Source organism: Acomys russatus, chromosome 19 (genome assembly GCF_903995435.1).
Source record: "Acomys russatus chromosome 19, mAcoRus1.1, whole genome shotgun sequence".
Taxonomy (NCBI): Eukaryota; Metazoa; Chordata; class Mammalia; order Rodentia; family Muridae; genus Acomys; species Acomys russatus.
In genome coordinates this window covers 51,101,042-51,108,046 of record NC_067155.1, presented here as the reverse complement: position 1 = coordinate 51,108,046, position 7,005 = coordinate 51,101,042, and positions in this window count along the sequence as shown.

Below are 7,005 nucleotides of genomic sequence, written 5' to 3'. Positions count from 1 at the left end.
CTCTCTCAAGACCGTTCCCTATCCCACACTTGGGATCATAACAAAAACAGGTTTCTCTCTCCTTCAAATCCATGTCAGGGACAGACAGACACTCAGCTGGTGCCTTCCAACTTGTCATCTTCCACAAGAATATCCCATAGTCTGGTTTTCTTGCCAAGCCAATTGTGAGGCCTGATAGAAGTCACTTAAGGGAGGTGGGAGAGATGGCTTAGAGGTTAAGAGCACTGACTGCTCTTCCAGTGGTCCTGAGTTCAATCCCAGCAACCATATGGTAATTCACAACCATCTGTAATGACATCTGCTGCCCTACCCTGGCAGGCAGGTGCTCATGCAGACAGAACATTGTATACATAATAATCTTTTAAAAATATTTTTTAAAAAAGGAATTCTTTTTTATATTTATTTATTTATTTATTTATTTATTTATTTATTTATTTTTGAGACAGGGATTCTCTGTGTAGCCTTGGCTGTCCTGGACTCCCTTTGTAGACCAAGCTGGCCTTGAGCCCACAGCAATCCGCCTACCTCTGCCTCCCAAGTAAAAAAAGGAATTTTTAAGAGTGAAGAGCAGACCGGGCATGGTGGCACACGCCTTTAATCCTAGCACTCGGGAGGCAGAGGCGGGCGGATCACTGTGAGTTTGAGGCCAGCCTGGTCTACAAAGTGAGTCCAGGACAGCCAAGGCTAACACAGAGAGACCCTGTCTCGAAAAAAACCAAAAAAAAAAAAAAAAAGAGTGAAGAGCAGGGCCAGGCAGTGGTGGCACATACCTTTAATCCCAGCACTCAGGAGGCAGAGGCAGGCGGATCACTGTGAGTTCGAGGCCAGCCTGGTCTATAAAGTGAGTCCAGGACAGTTAAGGCTAACACAGAGACCCTGTCTTGAAAAATCAAAAAAAAAAAAAAAAAAAAAAAAAAAAAGAGAGAGAGAGAGAGAGAGGGCCAGGCGTGGTGGCGCACGCCTTTAATCCCAGCACTCAGGAGGCAGAGGCAGGTGGATCTCTGTGAGTTCAAGACCAGCCTGGTCTACAAAGTGAGTTCAGGATAGCCAGGGCTATTCTGAGAGACCATTTTCAAAAACAAGAACAAAAGAAAGAAAGAAAGAAAAAAAAAAAGAAAGAAAAACAAAAACACACAATCAAACCTGATTGTTTGACTTGCACTGCTGAGCCCTCATTATTTGTGGGATCCCCAGACCTAACAACAGGAGGCTGTGAGCCACTGATGTGTATGCTAGGAACTGAACTTGAGTCCTATACAAGAGCAAGAGGTAGGTTTCCTCAGCCCCTCTCCTGCACTATTTATTTAGAGAAGCTCTCACTATGTAGCCCTGGCTGGCCTGGAACCCCCTATGTAGACCAGATTGGCCTCAAATTCAGAGAGATCACAGGGACTAAAGGGGTGCCACTGTACCTGGTTCCTCCTTTCCCCTCCACCCCCTGAGACAGGGTTTCTCTAATAGCCCAGGCTGTCCTGGAACTTTCTTTGTAGACCTGGCTAGCCTTGAACTCACAGTGGTCTGCCTGCCTCTGTATCCGGAGTGCTGGGATTAAAGGCACCTGGCTCCTTCCTACCGTTTTAGTGTTAAGCTTAGTGTGCCCCTCCCCCAGCCTATCATTTCCTATGATCATCTTGGAGGAAGAGACAGTTGTATCCCAATCTTTATCTCCCATCAAAATCCATGTCCTTGACACCAACGAGAAAGAACAACAATGAGGGAAAATGTCAGCTTGAGTTTCCACCTCCATGAAGTGTGAACCCAACAGTGGCCAGAGTGGACAGGTCTGCCAGAGGACATCTAAATGGCTCTCTAACTCCAGGAAGTCACAGGAAAGAGGCAACACCTTTCATTTCTCTGGGCATTCGTCTGCATGCCACATTGTCAATAGCCCAGATGTGTTGAAGGGAACAGAAGAGTTTTTGAAAGCCACCACAGATTTGGGCAGATTTGGGGCCCTATGCTTTGATTTTCCCTGAGCAGACACTCCAGAAAGCTTTGGTTGAACAACCAGAAAATAAACCCTAAATGGGGAGAAAATATGATACAGGGTCTGTTGTGGTCCTCTGTTGCCCTCAAACTCATGATGAAGCAGGCCTCTCTCCAGCCTCCAGCTCCCTCTCTGGAACTGCAGGCCTGCACCACCAGCCCCATGTACGCTGTCCAGGAGGCAGAACCCTGTGCCTAGTGGCTTCACTAGTGCTCTACCCTCTGAGCTCCAGCCTCATCAGCCCAAGAGCATCATTCTCTAAAGTACCTGGTGCTGAGAGTTTCCAGTGCTGGCTGAGGATCGATTGGTTCCCTGGATTTTCAAACTCTCAGCCTGTGCAGGCAGGACCTTGGGTTCTGCCCCGAGCACTGCAGCAGAGAGCCAGTGTCTGGGCCCTACTCCACACTAGACACTTGGCCCTTTTTGAAAGTCAGGCTCCCTGGATGGGGAGACCTGGTGGCACTCAGAGGAAGAATAGCAGGCTACCAAGAAGAGACTTGATACCCTATGAGCATATACATGGGGAAGGGGTCCTCTTCAGTCACAGTCATAGGGGAGGGGAGTAGGGGGGAAGCAGGAGGGAGGGAGGGATGGGAGGACACAAGGGTTGGGATAACAATTTAGATGTAATATGAATAAACTAATAAAACATATAAAAAAACTAAAATAAAGTCAGGCTCTCTCTAGTACCTGGTCCCTACTCCATCATCTGCTGTCTACTCCCCTGAGCCCCTCTATCTCTACATCCCTTCCCTGAACACCTGAGCCACTAGAGCTCCAGATGCCACTGTCACCATGGCTGATTACCAACTAAAGTTAAGCCACTAGTGTAAGGAAAGGACTGGGTGGGGGTGGGTGGGTTAGGGTTAGGGAGCTAAAGAGATGGCTCAGAGGTTAAGAGCACTGATGGCTCTTCCAGTGGTGGCTCACAACCATCTATAAGATCTGATGCCCTCTTCTGGCCTGCAGGTGTACATGCATGCAGAGCATAATACATCTTAAAAAAAATAAAGGACTCTCATCCCCTGGGAAAGTTTCAGTGTTAGTGTTGCTAAAATTCCTACCCTGGAGGCTATGGAAGACACACCTGCCCCTCCTCCTAAGGTCCCAAGGACAACAGAGGCTCCACCAAAGGTCACACAGAGAAACTAATGAGTTTTTTGGGCTTCCTTACAAAGTGTGAGTGTGACCCCCCACAGCAGGGACCCTGGAAGGCTTGCACCCAGCATGGATGACTTTCCTGGAGCCACAAAGATGAAGTCGGCCTCACCCACTCCTTTCCTATTTTCTCTAGCCCGCCCTGGAGACCATGAGGAGTTAGGACAGAGTTGCAGTCAGTGCTTGGGAATGGCAGTTGGATAGTTAGGTCAGTGTCCCAGGATGCTCCGTCTACAAAGCAACAGTCAACAAACCCAGCTGAGATATTCTGCAAGGTGGCACATCTGACTTGAACATGGTGACAGTATGGCTTGGAAGACAGCACTACACAACACTGAGGCGTGAGATGGTCTAAGGCCAGTCTCGGTTAAAAGGGACACCCTGTGGAACCCCCTAGTAAGAGTAGTGGCTCTAAAGGACAACTTGGGTGGAGAGGTGGAGGACGACTCAGAGCGTGAGATTAGGGAAGACGGTGGTTAATAGAGACTTCTTCCCTGCTGTAATCCAGTGGGTGTTGTAGCTTAATTCCAGCTGTTTTAGCCAACTGCAAACTCTTGGGGGCACTGCAAGTCTTCATTACTAAACCTGCATGTGTCCCAGGGGTGCCCTCTTTGCAGAGGAGCGTTGCTTGCCAGAACTGTCAATCTGGAAGCAGGGACATTTTGAGTGCTAAGTGCCTGCTGTTGTATTCCCTTGGAGCTGGAGTTACAAGTGGTTGTGTATGTACACTATTCAAGCCTTATACTTCCAAACTCAAACCCACCTCTGTAAGTGAACTTTTTTTGTTTTTTTGAGACAGGGTTTCTCTGTGTAGCCTTGGCTGTCCCAGACTTGCTTTGTAGAGAAAGCTGGCCTCGAACTCACAGTGAACCACCTGCCTCTGCCTCCCAAGTGCTGGGACTAATGGGGTGCACCAACATGCCGGGGTGTAAGTGAACTCTTAAAATAGTATCTAGTATCAATCCAAACTATGGAGAGCAGTTCCCTTTTTACATGCTTGTCACATGCTTGTACTCTAGAAACATGAGATACTGGCTTCATTTTTAGAAAAGGACTTTCTTCCCTTTACACAGGATGAAAGGCTATTAAGGCTGACAATACTGACAAGATCTGAAGTGAAAACATAAAAGGGACAGTGTGGAGCCTAGAGTTCTCCCAGTGTCCCAACTGAGAACTTGTATGTACACAAAGCTGAACATACAGAGTGGGAGCACTGGCTAAGAAACAAAGATAGAGTTCTCATTGAAACAAAGCATCAAGCAATAGGTCAGCCAATGCTTGCTGCTGGACCTGGGGACCACACATAGTGGAAAAATTTGACTCCAATCTTCATACCTACAAATAAGCATAAAATTTTTTCTTAATTACACTGAACGTGACAACCATGCTTGTAGTTTGACATGGTTTCTGTGTAGCCCTGGCTGTTCTGGAACTGGACCTACCTTTACTGCAATTCAAAGTATTCACTACCAGCCAGGTATGGTGGCGCACTCAGGAGGCAGAGGCAGACGATCTCTGAGTTCGAGGCCAGCCTGGTGTACAAGCTACAGAGAAACCCTCTCAAAAAACCAAAATAAATAATAAACAAAAAGTATTCACTGCCACCAAGCTATGCTTTTAACTTAAAACTATAGGTGGGGGCTGGAAAGATGGCTGAGAGGTTAACAGCACTGACTGCTCTTCCAGAGGTCCTGAGTTCAATTCCCAGCAATCACATAGTGGCTCCCAACCATCTATGAGATCTGTTGCCCTCTTCTGGAGTACAGGCCTACATGCAGACAGAACACTGTATACATAATAATCTTTAAAAATAAAAATGTGTGTGTTCTGCTGCCTGCCTGCTATGCAGAGGCCCAGAGGGTATTGGATAACTGGAGTTACAAATGATTGGTGATGGGTGCCAGAAACAACCTTGGTCCTCTGGAAAAACAACTAGTAAGCTTAACCTCTGAGGCTTATCTCCACCTCCCAAGCTTGTAATTCTGATATTAAGGAGGTTGAGGCCGGAATATGTCAGATTTGAAGTTAGTCTGCATGACACCTTGTGTTTTAATTAGGACTATAATGAAATAAACAAAAAGTGAGGTGAATTTTAATCATGTGGAATGTGTGCTTACATGACTAAGACTGGCTATTTCATTATTCCCCGCATTATTCCTAAAGAAAAAAAGGGGAAAAGGGAGCTCACAGCATCAGGAATTTGAAGTCTCCAAATCAGGGGCTACACGAAATAGATAAAGATGGGGTCATCAGATCAGACCATGGTTTATCAACATCATGTTGCCCAAATGGCTACCACCTACCGTGAGCATTTCCCCAAAGTCAAGCCAGCGCCTCCATCGAACACCTACACCTCCCACACAGAACACAAAAATAAAGCTAGGCATGTGGCACAAATCCCAGAACAACCAAGACAAGTCACACTTTTCTCAGTTTAAAAAATTTTTTTTTTTTTTTACAAATCTTTCGGTGTGTAGCCTTGGCTGTCCTGACTTGATTTGTAGACCAGGCTGGCCTTGAACTAAAGATCCACCTGTCCCTAAGAGCTGGGATTACACCAATTGATTTTCAATATCTGTATCTTTAAGGGAAGTAAATGCACCTTCAGTAGACGTACATACAAAGGCTAGAGGTATTGGACTACTCTGGAGCTAGTTAAAAGCAGTGAGGCAAATATGTGGGTAAAAGAAACCAAACTTGAATCCTCTCAGAAGTACATCCCTCCCAACCTCTCCAATTAGCAAACATCACCTGACTGCCCACACTTGTGCAAGTTCAAGTCAATACTCCTTATCAATTACATATGAAACCTTTAACTGTTTCACATAAAACTTGAAGCCTGGAAAGTCACTGCGCAGAGTAGTTCAGCCATTAACACACTTTTTTTTTTTTTTTTTTTTGGAGACAGGACTATTACTATTCTTAATGGCCTCCACACAATTTACTTGTGATTACCTGGCATGCTTTACACAAAATTCCATTTGCCTACAACCAGAAGACAGCACATTAAGAACAGGTCCTAAGCCAAGCACAGTGGCATTCAGATTTGTTCCAGGCCACCCTGGTCTACAAAGCAAGTCCAGGACAGCCAGGGATACAGAGAAAGCCTGTCTCAAAATAACCAAGAAAAAAACAAAACAGGTACTGATTCTCCAGAGGACCCAGAATTTGGTTCTGAACATGCAGATCAGGTTGACTGCCAATAAAGGATCTGATACTACAGCCTTGAGCTTAAGCACCCACACATATGCAAACAAATACTTTGCACAATTAAACCTTTAAAAAATTCTAGTTGTGGGGGCTGGAGAGATGGCTCAGAGGTTAAGAGCACTGACTGCTCTTCCAGAGGTCCTGAGTTCAATTCCCAGCAACCACATAGTGCATCACAACCATCTATAATGTGATCTGATGCCCTCCTCTGGCCTGCAGATGTACATGCAGGCAGAGCACTGTATATGTAATAAATAAAATTAAAAAAAAAAAAAAAAATTCTAGTTGTGCCGGGCGTGGTGGCGCACGCCTTTAATCCCAGCACTTGGGAGGCAGAGGCAGGCGGATTGCTGTGAGTTCAAGGCCAGCAACCACACAGTGGCTCACAACCATCTATAGTGAGATCTCCTGCCCTCTTCTGACAAGCAAACATTCAGGCATTATACTGCATAAATAATAAATCTTAGAAAGTTGTATTTGGTTTCTTTTAGCCACATCTTTTTAGAAATATATTCTAGGGCTGGAAAGATGGATCAGAACTTGTTCTTCCTGCACTCATGTTGGTTCACCAACATCTAAACCCCAGAGGATTGAACATCTTGACTTCAACTACATACAGTCAAATAGCCACACAAAATAGTGATGCCATA